The 17,288-nt window shown below is 42.5% G+C and overlaps 1 protein-coding gene across 3 annotated transcripts in view; it reads right to left on the reverse strand.

Moving 5' to 3' along the window:
* Positions 1-17,288, reverse strand: part of TIAM2 (TIAM Rac1 associated GEF 2) — a 409,027-nt gene that overhangs the window by 226,158 nt on the left and 165,581 nt on the right. The window contains exon 1 of one of the 3 annotated variants that reach the window (XM_040429383.1): positions 1,191-1,440. The exons of the other annotated variants lie outside the window; for them this stretch is intronic. The gene's annotated coding sequence lies outside the window, so the exon portion shown is untranslated. Of the gene's footprint in view, positions 1-1,190; positions 1,441-17,288 lie in introns of those variants that run through there. 3 annotated transcript variants of the gene reach the window in all.

A 17,288-nucleotide genomic window follows, 5' to 3' on the forward strand; every position in this document is an offset into this window, starting at 1 on the left:
TTTTTTACACTTTAAATATTTCCAACACTGTTCCCTTGTATAGGATCAATGAAAACAGTGCAGCACAACCCACTCTGCTGTTTCTGTAGCCTTGACCACCTCCAGGTGGGAGGAGGTCGGAGTTCTAGAGGTAGGTACAGGTCACAAAGGGACCTGCATCTATCAGACATAAGATAAGCCTTAAGATGGGAACATTCCTTTAATTATATAGTTTAAAATAAGCTGAATATAAGAGAAGTGGATAATATAAAATAAAAAATGTAAAAATAATTGAAACAAAATACAAAACTGCAGCTAATAAGTAAGGACTGACTGAAGTATTACGTGCAGAAGGGAGAATGACTGACTTTTTCCTTACACCATTACGAATGACACAGCTTGGCCAGAAATGTTGAAATTGCTGTATGAATCAACGAGACCAGGACATACTTTGAAAATGTGATACATTCTGACCATAAGCAAATTTGTAACATCTAAAGAAAAAGAGGAATTCCACTTCCGGATATTTGCACATGTGGTGCCCAGTCAGTGAGGCAAACATTAGTAACGGTTTTCTTTTGGTTTAACCTAGCAACAGCATTCATTCTGAGTCACCACATCACCAAGTACTGACGAAAATTATACCAAGCAATTTTACAGTGAAGAACTAAAGCTGGAAAATTCACTAGCTATGACTAAAAATAAAAATTAAAAAAAGGACTCAAAATATAAAGTGATTTCTTTCACTTCCCAACACAGACCTTCACACACTGGTAGAGCCATTTCCAAGGTATGAAGCATATTTACTGTCATACAACATTTTGAGAAGACGCAGACCCTCATAGCTCCAATTTATATGAATGAGAGCATTAGTTCGTCTTCAGTATCACAATCAGTGACTATGCTAATGTTATCTTCCAGCAGGTGCAGCCACAATGCAATAAGAAAATGAGCCAAGGACTAACACAAAAGAGAAAGGCAACAACAATTTTACACCCAAGCAGTTGAACATTTGGCACATCAGTGCATGTACACCCACCCCCCTAGCAACCAGGAATCAGTGACTAGCATTTAGCAAGGAAAAAAAGTGTTGCAGCTTAGTTGTAACACGATTAAAGAAAGGGTTAAACATCCGCCTATTTTAAAAGACCTTTAAAGTGACAGCAGCCAACAAAAAGCTCAAATCCAAGAGAAGTGTCTGCTCAACATACCTATTAAACTGCCGTCATCCGTAACTCAAGGATTGCAAGGATAAGGAGTCTTCAAGTGAAGTCAGTTCTCCTGGAAGTCTGTGCTTCTGTCGCTTTACAGAAGAGTAAATGCTGCTCACACTTTCAAGTGTGGAAAGCTAAAAGGAGAATGTAGTCTGTTGAGATATTTCTGTCTGCCAACTACACCCCTCATCATGCTTATGTTTTTCCACTGGTGGAACAGTATCATGCAGACCTAAGCAAAAGCAGTGTTTCCACAAAGCACTTGAAGTGATTAGCCTGGATGGCCTGGCACACAATCTGGGAGTCACCAGGGAATACTCCAATGACTGAGCTTGTTGTTTGACCCTGCATTCCAAAATTACCATGTGGCTGCTGGAGGAAAGGGACTACTGTACTGAATCCTCTGAATGAACGGTCGCTTGCTTCTAGTCAGCCCCTAGAGCTTTTTAAAAAGTAATAAAGACTAACACAAGCACTGTGTCCTGGTATCAATCCAATACACTTATACTGTGCTGAACTAGGAACAGGGTCATCTTTAAGACACCTCCTCAAGGAACAATGCATTCGAAAAGACTTCAGACCCTTTCACTTTTTGACATTGTGCTATATTACAGCCTTGTGCTCAAATAAAAAAATAATAATAATCAGGTTTTCCCATCATTCTGTACTCAATACCCCATAATGAGAAAGTGAAAACAAAATGTTTGAAATATTTGCTAATTTATTGAAAAGGAAAATCTTAAATATTAAACAGACATAAGTATTCAGACCCTTTACTTAGTACTTAGCTGAAACACCTTTGACAGGAATTACAGCTTCCAGTCTTTTTTGGTATGATGCCACAAGGGCTACACACCTTCTCTACAGATCCTCTCAACCTCTGTCAGGTTGGATGGGACTTTTGGTGGACAGCCATTTTCAGGTCTCTCCACAGACGTTCAAACTGGGTTCAAGTCAGGGCTCTGGCTTGGCTAGCCGAGGTACTTAAGCCACTCAGGTGTTGTCTTGGCTGTGTGCTTAGGGTCATTGTCTTTCTAGAAGGCAAACCTTCAGCTCAGTCTGAGGTCCAAAGCACTCTGGATCAGGTTCTCATTAAGAATATCACTGTACTTTGCTCCATTCAGTTTTACCTCAACCCTGACCAATCTCCCTCTCCCAGCTGCTGAAAAAAACTGACACCACCATGCTTCACTATTGAAATTATATTGGCAGATGATGAGCAGTGCCTGGTTTCCTCCAGACATGATGCTTAGAACCGAGTTCAAAAAGCTCAATCTTGATTTCACATTGTGAGTCCTTTAGGTGCTTTTTTTTTTTGCAAACTCCAGGCAGGTTTACATGTGTATTTTACTGAGGAAAGGCTTCTTTCTGGCCATTTTGCCATAAAGCCCAGATATATGGAATGCTTGTCACGGGGAGCCGGCGGTGTACTCTTAATTTGCCACACCGCCGGCATCCCGTGCATACAGCGGTTGGCATCCTCGTCTCCATGGGGACCAGGGGGCAGGGAGGACCCGGCTGCGCACGCCTCCTCAGCGTGGCCGGCGTCCTCTGTCCCCTAGACAACGAGCAGCAGGGGATCTGAGCACCGATGTTATGAGCAATCAGAGTCACGTGACGCTGGCCACATCATGTGACTCACCTGTAGGAGTTATTTAAACAGGCAGCCTGCTGGCCACAGGTTGCCTGTGATTGGTCTTAGTACCCTCACCAGCATTTTGTATTGCGCCTTTCTGTGTGTGTTTGGACCTCGGCTTTGTTTTTGACCTCGACCTTGTGACCTCCCTGGAATTGACGTGACATCTTGGCTTCTGACTCCGGATTGTGTTTTGACCTCGTTATTGTATTTCTCCCTGTGTACGTGCATGACCTCCTGGCTTTGACCTTGGCTTTCCTTACTCTGTTACGGTACTTCTTTATCTTCTTAGGCCCCTGCACATGTCTAAGCGAAGGACTGCCGCCAAGTTGTACGCCGTCGGTTAGGACGGGCCGTGCAAATAGGCGGGGACAGAGGTGGGGTGGAGTTTAGGGCTGCACTTATCCCTACCCTGTATCGTGACAATGCTACAGTGATGGTTGACCTTCTGGAAGTTCCTGCCATCTGCACACAGGATGTTTGGCGCTCAGCCAGAGTGACCATTGGTTTCTTGGTCACCTCTCTTCCCAAGGCCCTTCTCCTCTGATTACATTTGGTGTGGCGGCCAGTTTTAGGAAGAGTCCTAATTGTTCCAAACTTCTTCCATTTAAGAAGTATGGAGGCCACTGTGCTCTTGGGAACTTTCATTGCAGCAGAAATTTTTTGTACCCATCTCCAGTTCTGTGCCTTGACATAATCCTGTCTCTGAGCTCTACATGCAGTTCCCTCCTCTTCATGGCTTGGTTATTGCTTTGATATGCTTTGTCAGCTGTGAGACCTTATACAGGCAGGGATGTGTCTTTCCAAATCATGTTTAATAAACTGAATTTACCACAGGTGGACTCCAATCAACGTGCAGAAATGTCACAAACTTACCTGTCAAGCCTCTAGTGGTGAGATCTCCAGCTTTGGCGCCCCCTGGTTACGCGACAGCATCCTTAGCAACAGAATGCAATGCTCTATTTCTCCCCACAGTGGGAATGTGCTGGAGGAAACTAGTAGTGGGTTGATTGTTCATCTGCTTTATTCCTGCGTGCTAGTGTTCTGACTAATAGAGCACCGAGTCATGGCCTATCAGGTTCTGATTCTGGGACTCGGTGCTCTGTTTAAACCCCTTCCTGGCCATATACCAGTGCCAGTGATGGTCTTGTTTGGGCTCACTAGCTAGGTTCCTGCCGTTGTTGCACGGGCCACTATGTCTAATAATTGGCGCCACTTCTTGGTTTGTGCAGATCACTTTACTGCAGTTATATTTTATTCTAATCCTGCCTGTAATGATATAATCTCTGTGTATAGATATGACAGGATCCACCATTCACAATAGGTGATTGTCAAAGTTTATCTATTCTTTCCTTGTGCAATGCACAGGTCACAGAGCATGCCTAGAAAACTTTCTCATGTAAGTCAATAAGGTCTCCTCCTGTCCATTGTGTCTATGGCCCATGGAGCTGCTATAGAACTACTTTTTAATGCTGTGTAAATGCTGTTAAGAACAGATCAAGCAAGATGACAGCCACCATAATAATTTTCAGGAAATAAAATTAAAAAATCAGAAAATAAAAACAAATTAGAAGAAATATGTGCTACTATATAATTTTAACTGGCAGATAAAAATTTTGGTGACACATCTCCTTTAAATAAAGTTTCATTCAGGCAACTGTATTCATTTAGCCGGATGTGACCAACCCTTTCATTGTTGAGGTAGAAGCTTTTGAGTTAGAAGTGGGTGCTGAAGGGGGTGTCGTCTTCCCTAACTATTTTGCATCCATGTGTATTTTTATCCAGAAAATTCTCAGCTGAGAGGAACTATGACATTGGCAATCGAGAACTGTTGGCCATCAAATGGGCCTTTAAGGAGCGGCGACACTTGATTTGTCCTGGATCCAGTATTGTGAAGGCGAATGCCTTATCACGTAGTTTTGGCACTTTTGATTCTATCGATAATGAACCTGGTAATATCCCTACCGCTGGTGTTGTCATTACTGCCGTTAGTCCTGATCTTGCCGCCGAAATACAATGTTGTCAGAATCTGGCTCCTAGTAACCTTCCCTCTGGTAAATTGTTTGTTCCTCCAAATCTTCACGTTAAGTTTTTAGAGGAATCTCATTGCTCTGTACTGGCAGGTTATCCGGGTATTGCTGGGACTAAACATCTGGTCTCCAGAGCCTACTGGTGGCCTACATGGTCTCCTAGGGCCAAGGTACCCAGGATAGGGTTGCTGGTGAGCCGGGTATCACAGGAGTCCTGATGATACCCAGGGGGCGCCACATAAACTCCAGGGCTATTAATAAAATTGTACAGTTATAGTGGAATACACTATTGTAATCTTGATAAAAAGTTGCACTTACTTCACCGGGGAAGAGGGCATAGGATAAAGCTCAAGACACCTATACCTCAACCTCCCCCGCCGAGGTCGCTTCAAATGATGTAGTAATAGCTTCCTGGTCCCCAAAAGGATGACACCGGGGCTCCAATGTATATAGGAAGTCTTTTATTAATTCAGCTTGACGCGTTTCGGGAATATATCCCTTTTTCAAGAGCATATACATATAACAGAGAGACACAAACTTATATAGGGGAATACAAACACATGGTATAAGGTCATCCTCCTTAGGGGAGGAGAAAAGGCCAAAAAAATTGGGTCATTTCCTGTCCATTATTTTATCCACTGATTGTAGTGAAAAAAAAACAATCCCTTCAAGAGATTCCTATTCGCTCTTTATACAGAATGTCCAATTTATTCATAAGTAGACAATATTTGAGTGGCTGTCCCTAAAAACCAAAGAGAAGGAGTGGGACTGGTCCCACTCCTTCTCTTTGGTTTTTAGGGACAGCCACTCAAATATTGTCTACTTATGAATAAATTGGACATTCTGTATAAAGAGCGAATAGGAATCTCTTGAAGGGATTGTTTTTTTTTCACTACAATAAGTGGATGAAATAATGGACAGGAAATGACCCCATTTTTTTTGGCCTTTTCTCCTCCCCTAAGGAGGATGACCTTATACCATGTGTTTGTATTCCCCTATATAAGTTTGTGTCTCTCTGTTATATGTATATGCTCTTGAAAAAGGGATATATTCCCGAAACGCATCGAGCTGAATTAATAAAAGACTTCCTATATACATTGGAGCCCCGGTGTCATCCTTTTGGGACCAGGAAGCTATTACTACATCATTTGAAGCGACCTCGGCGGGGGAGGTTGAGGTATAGGTGTCTTGAGCTTTATCCTATGCCCTCCTCCCCGGGTGAAGTAAGTGCAACTTTTTATCAAGATTATAATAGTGTATTCCACTATAACTGTACAATTTTATTAATAGCACTGGTGTTTATGTGGCGCCCCCTGGGTATCATCAGGACTCCTGTGATACCCGGCTCACCAGCAACCTATTCTAACTTCAGTCCACCAGTTGGTACTGAATTTCCCCCCATTTTTTCTAGGGGGTCCTTGGGGAGCTGCCTAGTTCTCTCCATTCTATATACATTCCTCTCAATTCTGTCCTTTTTTTCCCCACCAATTTGTGGTTATCTCTTGGCGCCTTATTCATTCCACTTTTCCCCAACCCCCCCCCCCCCCCCCTATTTTTGTACATCTGTGCAGAATATTCCGTCTCCAAAACCTTTTTTTCTCTTTGCACAAGGTACCTAGGAGACATCCTGCGGGTTTACTTTGCCCCTTGCCCATTCCACAAAGACCTTGGACCCACATCTCAAAGGTTTTCATTACAGACCTTCCACCCTCCTGGGGAAAGATGGTTGTCTGGTTGGTCACTGTTAGATTCTCTAAGATGTGTCATCTGATTCCATTAAAGAAACTTCTTGACGCCAAAGAATTGGCTGCTTTGTTTGTTTCCAATATTTTTAGATTACATAGGATACCCGAGTCCATTGTCTCAGATAACGGTGTCCAATTTGTCTTGAGATTCTGGAGAGAATTTAGAAACAGGTTAGGCTACTTTCACACTAGCGTTCGGGGGCTCCGCTTGCGAGTTCCGTTTGAAGGCTCTCCCAAGCGGCCCCGAACGGATCCGTCCAGCCCTAATGCATTCTGAGTGGATGCGGATCCGCTCAGAATGCATCAGTCTGGCACCGTTTGTCCTCCGCTCCGCTCAGCAGGCGGACCCCTGAACGCAGCTTGTAGCGTTCGGGTGTCCGCCTGGCCGTGCGGAGGCAAACGGATCCGTCCAGACTTACAATGTAAGTCAAAACGGATCCGTTTGCATTATCATGAACAAAAAAAAAGAAAACATTTTTTTTTTTTTTTTGTTCATGGTAATGCAAACGGATCCGTTCTGAACGGATCTAAGCGTTTGCATTATAGGTGCGGATCCGTCTGTGCAGATACCAGACGGATCCGCACCAAACGCAGGTGTGAAAGTAGCCTTAGGGATCAAACTCTCCTCTTCATCTGTGTTCCATCTGGATACATATGTACAAACTGAAAGGATCAACCAGGTTTTGGAGCAGTTTTTAAGATGCTTTGTTTCTTACTGTCAGAACACGTGCAAGAGGTTTTTGCCCCTAGCAGAGTTGGCTATTGAAGAGGACCTTTCACCAGAATAAAGTATCTAAACTGACTATATAGACGTGTAGAGCGGCGCCCAGGGATCCCCCTGCACTTACTGTTATCTCCGGGCGCCGCTCCGTTCTCCGGTTATAGCCTCCGGTATGTTCATAGTTAGGCTCCACCCAGGAGAACCTGCCGGCGTCTTTCTCCTATGCTGTAGCGCTGGCCAATCACAGCGCTCAGCTCATAGCCAGGCTATGAGCTGAGCGCTGCGATTGGCCAGCGCTACAGCATAGGAGAAGGAGACCGCGGCAGGCTCAACTGGGTGGAGCCTAACTGCAAACACACCGGAGGCTATAACCGGAGAACAGAGTGGCGCCCGGGGATAACAGTAAGTGCAGGGGGATCCCTGGGCGCCGCTCTTCACGTCTATATAGTCAGTTTAGATACTTTATTCTGGTGAAAGGTCTTCTTTAACAACCACGTCAGCTCCTCTAGTGGCATCTCACCTTTTTATTGCAATTATGGGTTTAATCCGTGCTTTTCTTCAGTCTCTGGGTCAAACTCTGCAAATCCCTCGGTGGATGCTATCATAAATAATCTTTTCATTTCAATTACCATCCTCGTTCAAGATACATAATGTTTTTCATAAATCATTGCTCCACATAAACCTCCTGATGCAGTGGTAATTCTAGGTGAGGTTATATATGAAGTGCAGAAAATCCTTGACTCTCAGAGAGTTCCGGGCTCTCTGCAGTACCTAATACATTGGAAGGGATATGGTGCTGAGGAGAAAACATGGGTGCCGGCTCGGGATGTTCATGTTCCTCATTTAATAAGAGAGTTTTATCTCAAGTTTCCATCAAAGCCTGCTCCCCATGTTGAGGGTCCGGTGGCCCCTCTTAAAAGGGGGGTAATGTCACAAACTTACCTGTCTGGGCCCCACCTTGTGAGATCTCCAACTTCGGTGCGACACCGGAAGAGAGGTGCTGCTAAGTCATGCCCCTGGTGACGTGACAGCATCCTTAGCGACAGGATGCAATGCTACATTTCTCCCCACAGCGGGTTTGTGCTGGAGGCGACTAGCACTGGGTTGATTGCGCAGCTGCTTTATTCCTGTGTGCTAGTGTTCTGACTAATGAAGAGTCGAGTCATGACTATCAGGTTCTGATCCTGGGACTCTATTTAAACCCCTTCCTGGCCATATACCAGCACAATGACAATCTTGTTTGGGCTCACTAGCTAGGTTCCTGGTTCTTGAATTCGTTTGGATTTGTTTGTTTTTACCTCGGCTTGTCTTTTCATCACTCTCTGTCTCAATTGATTTGTACTGTGCATCCCATCTGGTATTTGATATTGGCTTGTCTTTTCACTACTGTCTCTCGTTTTTGTACTGCGTTGTCCGCCTGGTTCTGACCCAATCATGTAGATTATTCCTTTGTGTTGCTTTTTTCCATTGGTGTTTGTCTGTCTCTGCACCTTAGTAGCATATGGACCATCGACTAGTTGTAGTCTTGCTACCTAGGGATTGAACTGCATGTAGGTAGGGAAAATGGGCTTGGTTCCAGGTTAAGGCTCACTGTCCATGTCTGTCCCTATCTACAAGCATTACAAGAAACATCTCAAAGATGATCAAGAGAAATTGGAGGCCCACAGAGGCAAATTTCAAGTGTCATAGCAAAGCGTTTGAATACTTAAGTCTATGCCAAATTTTATTTTTTTCTTTAAATCATTTGCAAAAATGTCTAAAATTCTGGGGCACATTTATTAAGACGGCGTTTTAGACGCGGCCTTAATAAAGCCCTAAGCTGACCCCCTCTGTTTTTACTCCTCCCACATTATGGGGTTTGAGTGCAGACTGATGGGCAAAGGCCGCAACATAATAAAATGTGAAAACTGAAGGAGTCTGAAGACTTTTCAAATGCATTGTATGTAATGGAAAAGGGCCTGATTAACCATAAAATATGAAACTATTTTATGGATCTGTTCAAAATTGATGTAGATAATATTCCATTTAAGATGGCTGACTTCACATCTGAGCAGTGAAATGATGACTTATAAGGTCTAATTGCTGATATTCAGTGACTACCAATGAGACCAGACATAAAAGCCTCAGCATGGCTCCTCCCACAGTGTCATAATTGCATGGCTCCCCAGCAGTAGTGAATTGCTAATATGAAAGGCTGAGTCTCCTCATAATTATTCTAGGACCTGAATATGAATGGAATTTTGCAAAGTAATGGTGGATTGTCTGTCATACAAAACTAAGCCCTTACATGGTTGCATTGATTAACCACCACAACATACAACATGCTCCTAAGATTTATAGATTAAAGCAACAACATAGGTGTATCTCCCACAGAGGAAACAACATGGTCACTTTGATACACATACCTGTATACCGGATTACTGCTCAGAAAAGAATTAAAGGCTATGTACATCTTTGGGGGCACTTTTTTATTATTGCATTGTACTAATTATGAGGTAAAAATCCTTTTTTAAATTGTTCTTTATTAAAAATATAGAAACCTTTTTCGTTGTACAGAGGCTGGTATACGTATTAGCAGGATCCCTCAGGCAGCTAGCTGACAGGCTCCTTATCTCAGCTCAATCCTCATCTTACTGATAAGAATGTGGCATTAAATAAGTCTTTATGACCTCTTAGTAAGGCCTCCTGCACACAATCACCGCTGCGAACACCGACGTGGGGCAGCCGCAGCGGATCGCGGACCCATTCACTTTAATGGGTCCGCGATCCACCCGTTCCGCAAAAAGATAGGACATGTTCTATCTTTTTGCGGAACAGAAGTACGGGACGAAACCCCACGGAAGCACTCCGTAGTGCTTCCGTAGGGTTCCATTCTGTGCTTCCGTTCCGCATCTCCGGATTTGCGGACCTATTGAAGTGAATGGGTCCGCATCCGTGATGCGGAATGCCCACGGAATAGCGCCCATATATTGCGGGTCCGCAATACGGCAACGGACAGCACACGTTTGTGTGCAGGAGGCCTAATTTAGAGATAAGGGTTGTTAGATGACAGCACAAAGTGAAAGTAAGATTCACACAGCTGGAAAAACAGTTAACCCTTTGTGACATTATGTCCGCATTGCATCCGTTTAGTTTTTTTGTGGGACCCACTGTAACAATGACAATTTGTGTTCACAAAACAGACAAGAGTAGGACAAGTGCAACGGATACAAACTGGATGTGCTGCTGCATTTTTTGGCCCCACTGAATGAATGGGTCTGCATCCAATCCGCAAAAAATGGAGATCAGGCGCGGACCAAAAATGCGGTCACGTGAAAGGGCACTACCGCAGATTCTACAGTCTTACAAAGTTGCACTAAAAAAATCATCACAACTAAATGCTCTCAGATTGGAGGGGTAAGTTCCTGGCCCCAAAAATATTATGTGGTCTCCTCATATGGGGCATTTGAACCCCCTGACAAAGCTGTTGCACTGTAGTTTTGTTCAGTGCAAAAGCTACAGTTGACTTCTAAACTTCTGGAAGATACCTGGGGGAACAAAATGACACGCAGATGCATTACTGTAAATCAGGAAGAAAACTGTAATTGTGATTGTAAATCGTTGGGTACTACCCGAGACCAGACAACAGGAAGCAAAAGAACAATTTGTGTCGGAAGTGTGTGAGACGATGTCAGTGTCACCTGTCCAAATTTGTACTGGATTTTAGACGTGCATGATTAGAATCATGCTGATAGGGTCTTTCGTGTGGCAGACAAAAGAGAAGTTCTAGAGGAAATACCAGAGTCATGTTTGGAAGTTATATCAGTTTAAAGTAATGAAATCATCACATATTAGGATATTAATATTAGGCAGGAAGAAAATTTCTATGATGTGCACAAGACTCTTACATGATTCATGTATGGTATAATACAATAAGCAATGAGTATTCACTGGTATATGGGCTAGCCAATACTTGGAAACCGTTGCCATGGTACCGGGAACAAGAACTTTATCTGTACATAGACATTTTAGCTATCGCTGTGAAAGTGCTGCTTATATAAACAGAATTCAGGAAAACCTCCAGCAGCGACACAAAATGTCTCCTGTCAGCCCCCACAAATCCACATCCAGATTATGCCACTAAACATAAAAACTCACAGCACCATTCATGGAGGAAGCATAAATTGTGTTTCATTTACATGAAACAGGTATATGCCTTTATAGAGGACCTTTCATCAGTTTTGACATAGGCTAATTATGGTATTACCTTGTAGGACGGCCCCACTGAATGCCATGGGTGTATTTTTTTTTCAAACCCAAACCACCCCCCCTCCCTCCGACTGTGGTCCCCCGTTATTTTGGCGCGCTGCATTGTAATGAGCTGTAACTTCGCAACGGGACTCAGTCTCTGCTGTGGGCGTCTCCTCCTCCCTGGCTGTGAGCGCGAAGTTACGTCGCGAAGTTACAGCTCATTACATTACATGTGCGCCAAAATATCGGGGGACCACAGCGGACGAACGGGGGGGGGGGGGGGGGTTGAAAAAAATATATACACCACAAAACTGATAAAAGTCCTCTTTAAATTGTTATATTTTCATACATTCATACAGAAATGTTTGAAAACATTAACAAAGGAGAAATAAGTATATGTAGTTTTCTCATCAACATTATGTGCGGTTTTTATTTTTTTAAAGTGTTAAAATTGTTGAAAATAATAAAGTCCGTAAAATCATTAACAATTCAAAAATTATTCGAGTGACTGCATAATCACAAATCAAAGCTGTTAAAATATTTATAAAACTCATACAGCATCAAACATTGATGAGTATAAGGTGGCACATCTGGGAACCATGTATGGTTGTTACAATGGTTGCTACATCATTAATAGCAGATAAAAAAATGGGAGGGGGGGAGAACTGGTCTAATGTACACAGCCCATGCGTGACTGTAGCAGATATAAAAACTGCATTATCTTGAACCCCACCATATTTATTTTTTATCATAACAAGCTTTGACTACTATACTGTGTAAACTGTATAGGGTTAGTAAAGAGGTTATTAATGAGTTTCTCTAATACATTATAAATTGAAATGTATGTGCTAATAGATCGATCCTTCATAAGATTCACACCAGCCTAATATTCTGTAGGTCCTCCTCATATCATCAAAATAGTTCCTGGGCACAGCTGAGTCATGTACTCCTCAAGACCTCTGAAAAGTCCAGCGTAAACTTTTTCAGTAAATTTTGCTAATGGTAGCTCTTTTGTGGGATCAGACCAGACAGGCTAACCGTCACTCCAAATGGCAATTCAAACGGGACTTGTGAGCCTATAAGTCCCTTTGGTTTTCTCCTTCATTAGTCCACTTTTTGTAGGTACTAACCTCTGCATACCAAGACCTGTAGTTTTGGAGATGCTCTGACCAGTCATCTAGCCGACAATTATGCTTAAAACTGCTTAGATCCTTATGCTCTTCCATTTTTCCTGCTTTCAACAAATTAAATAAGTATTCTGGTTGTGACAAATTACCCCTTATCCTCAGGATAAAGGAAACTATTAGATAGGTGAAGGCCTTACCTCTGGAGCCCCCACCAATCATAACAATGGAAACATGTACATCCTGGAGCCCCCAAAATGTGATCAGTGGTCCTGGAGGTAGGACCTTCACTGGTCTAATAGTTAATCCACTGTCCTATGGATAGGGGGTAACATGTCACACCTGGAATACCCCTTTAACTTCAAGAACTGTTTACTTGCTGCCTAATAATTCTTATGTAACCTGACAAGTGCCATTGTCATGAGATAATCAATCATTTTCACTTAACCTTCAGTGGTTTTAATGTTATGCTGAACCATGTATATTGTATATCAATATATTCAAATATTTGCAGGTATAGCTAGAGGGTAAGATAGGTTATAGATGCTATAAATGCACATGCTTGTTGGGTGTCCCTGTCACAGATTGGGGACCTGGAAAGTCATATCTCTGGCTGTTTATGTCCAGTTTGTTCGGCACATATAGTAAACTCTGTGTATGCATTCCTCATTCTGGACACAGCACAAAGTGGCTCCTAGAGTAAGAACATCAACCACCTGTATTGAGGAATTGTTGTGAGTCTCAGATCAAAGACTAACCTGTCAGTCAAATTCTTACAGATAGGTATGACTTGTTAAGAGATAGTTAACTTGGTGCTGGGCACCATACTGCTTAAACACCCAGAATGCAGTGTTAATACTGTGCCCCACCAAATTAAAATGTTATTATAGCATATCTGCCCAGTGTTTGAGTAGATGAGCCCTGTGGAAGACTTGACCTCCAAAATAATACTATAGGCTGAATAGAGTTTACCTACATTTATTGCATGTTGGAACGTTCAGCACCTGTGCAGCTACATGTACTAGAAAACAGCCTTAGGCCCCTTTCACACGGGTGTCCTGGATTTGCTCCGCATGCATTGCGGGAAAACCGCGCGAGTAGGCACGCAGTTGCAGTCAGTTTTGACTGCGATTGCGTTCCGATGTTTTCCGAAAGTTTTTTCCGCGCGAGTGCAATGCGTTTTGCACGCGCGTGAGAAAAAAACTGAATGTGATACCCAGACCCGAACTTCTTCACTGAAGTTCAGGTTAGGTGTTCTGCATATTTTATTATTTTCCCTTATAACATGGTTATAAAGGAAAATAATAGCATTCTTAATACAGAATGCTTACTAAAATGTTGCTTGAGGGGTTAAAAAAAAATATTTAACTCACCTCATCCTGTTGTTTTGCGCAGCCGGCATGGTTCTTTTCAGGACCTGCAAAAGGACCTTTGATGACAGTAATCGCGCTCACCACTTGATCTTCTATCTTTATTCAGCAGGACCTGCGCTGACGTCATTAAAGGTCGCTTTGCAGGTCCTGAAAGATGAAGAAAAGAAGACCATGCGGCTGCACGAACAACAGGATGATGTGTGAGTTAATTAAAATTTTTTTAACCCCTCAAGCAACATTTTTAGTAAGCATTCTGTATTAAGAATGCTATTAATTTCGTTTATAACATGTTATAAGGGAAAATAATAGAGTTAAATTGACTTTTATCAATTTACTAACATCATCTCCTAGCAATTATGCGTGAAAATCGCATTGCATCCGCACTTGCTTGCGGATGCTTGCGATTTTCACACATCCCCATTTATTTCTATGGAAGCCTGCGTTGCGTGAAAAACGCAGAATATAGAACATGCTTCAATATTCACGCAACGCACAAGTGATGCGTGAAAATCACCGCTCATCTGCACAGCCCCATTGAAGTGATTGGGTCCAGGTCAGTGCGGGTGCAATGCGTTCACCTCACGCATTACACCCGCACGGAATTCTCGCCCGTGGTGAAAGGGGCCTTAGGAGATTGTATAAGAGGACACAGTTACCTTTTTTTACTCAGACATCTTTGTATTCATTATGCTGCAATATCCTCTTATACATTCTCCTAAGGCTCTTCCTCCAGTAAATGTAGCTGCACAAGTTCTGAACATTCGAACATGTGAATCTGACATGCAATAAATGAAGGTAAACTCTATTTAGCTCTAGTCAATAAAGCTTTCCATAGCTAAACAGCTACAAAGGCAAATATTTTTCTTACAGAGGTAATATTCTTGCTGTCAGGAAAATCTATTGATTTCCGATTGACCTGTGCAACATAAGGAAGGGTAGTGATCACTGTCAGTTGTACTCAGAAGCTGAGGACTCCAATAGGAAAGCTTTAGCCTTTGGTGCCACATCTCGAGATTTCTAATAAAGCACTCCTGGTAAACAGAATTCAAATCTAACTCTATAACCACCATAGATCAATCTACTTGGTGGTGTATTTTTTCTGCATCACAATGGGACCTAAAGTAACAGAGACATCTGCAGCGTATTATACTGTATATTAGTCATATCATGTACATATACTGGGAGGTGTAAGAAAGCTCCGTTCCCAACACATGTGATCCAGCAGGACACCAAAACAAGGTGGTTATGTGATATGCTGCTTCTCAAACTGGTTTGGCAGCTAGAAGCACGCCACTTTGTTAAGTTTCTTGTAGGGTATGATGCTTGGAAACTCAGCTGCTAAAAAGGTGATCAGCCTGGAGCAGATGACAACAAGGGAGATCCTAACATCTGCCAGGGTGTCTCTGTGCCCCAACGCATTTTCTGAATTGATGCACCATTGTTAGAACTGTCAAGTCTCCAATGGCTTGAATTATGCATCAATTCTGTGGGAGGTTTCCACTCATTAGGAACAATGTGACAGAACACACAGTATACAATCACTGAGCAATGCTTCTTAGTAAACCATAGACATAGCTCACTCATTCTCTTTAATCAAGTACAACATACAATTTTACTTTTAGGCTGAAGGAGAACACAGATTTCACACCAACTTTTCAGATTACATGTAAAATAGGTGTGACCAGGTGAAATCTGCATGTCGTGTCCAGTTACAGTTAATTTTAGAATCATTTTCAGTACTGGGGTCCCTAAAGTTTCAATATTAATTTGATCCGGGGGTGGACAATAGAAGTTAAACCACTGTAACTTGAGACCATAACCTCTATGGAAAACTAATCATTGGTCCCAACGCCCCCAAAATGTCAACTCGTAAAAAAATGTAAATAAAATAAGCATATTAACCAATACATAAACAAAAAAAAACTCAGAAAGAGCTGCTGGTGGTTAATAGCTACTTTTGAAACCTAGAGGAAAAGAGTCTTTACATGTCACCCTCACCTGATTGTCCAATGGGACAGCTCATCCTGGCACAGGTAAAGAGGCAGAACAGAACATGTAGTACTAAAGTGTACTGTAGAGAAGTGCTACTAGGCTAGTTTCACATCTGTGGCAGCAATTCCGGCAGAGAACAGTCTGCCAGAGTTCTATGGACTCAGCACCGCGGATACAACTGGAATTCCCGCCAGCCGCAATCCTGCAAAAATGCCTGATAAATGCCCTAACAGAAACCGCCGCACGCTGCTGTTTGTGTCCAGCGATTCCTGGCACTCTCTGCGGAACTGGCGGCCAGATCCTCCTGCCACAGATGTGAAAGTAGCCCTAGATAGCCAATCAGTGCATGTACTTCAGTAATACAGATATTATACCAGTGAAACTGCCCATGCAGATCTTCCACCCAATCGCATGGACCCCTGATTTACAGTGTATGTGGCAATGTGTTAGTGGAAAGTTAGAATGGCAAGGAAAGATCATTCTACGTTGGAAATATTGTCAAGGAAACAACCATTTTATTAGGCAAATGAAGATGTATGTAAATTGATCATGTGATCATGTCCCATAGCGCTTGGCTTTATAAAAGTTCTAAAGCTTCTATACTAAAGACTATTATGTACACAGCTTGCAGACCTGTACTTTGCAGTGCAGTTTAGTGAGCTAGGGCCACTAGGATTTCAAAAAGCCAGAAAAAACAGCACAGAAAACCTTCAAAAATGATGCATGCACTGACTATATGAATTTTTGCGGGCAATATCTAAACAGTGCAACTGCTAATATTCACTGTAGCCAATTAGGTACAGGCCGCTTAAAGCATTATGACTGCCACCATGTGGAAAAACTATGATGACTACTTGTTTTACTAGGTAACACTTTAACAATATTTTCTGTATTTGTTGTCTGTCTTCTTAATTTACTAACACCACACTGGGAGGGATTTATCAAAATGGTGTAAAGGAAATACTGGCTTAGTTGCCCCATAGCAACCAATTAGATTCCACCTTTCATTGTCAGAGATCCTCTGGGAAATGAAAGGTGGAATCTGATTGGCTGCCATGGGCAACTAAGCCAGTTTTCCTTTACACCAGTTTTGATATATCCCTCCCAGTGTTTTAGAAATACAGCACAAAATCTAAAAAATTTATATTATCAAGTTATGTAATAGCTAATAGCTCTGTAGCAACCACATAAATGTAATAGCAAAGCAGGAAAAGCACACTAGATAGTTGTAAAGAAGATGTTTC

This window comes from Bufo bufo, chromosome 4 (genome assembly GCF_905171765.1).
Source record: "Bufo bufo chromosome 4, aBufBuf1.1, whole genome shotgun sequence".
NCBI lineage: Eukaryota > Metazoa > Chordata > Amphibia > Anura > Bufonidae > Bufo > Bufo bufo.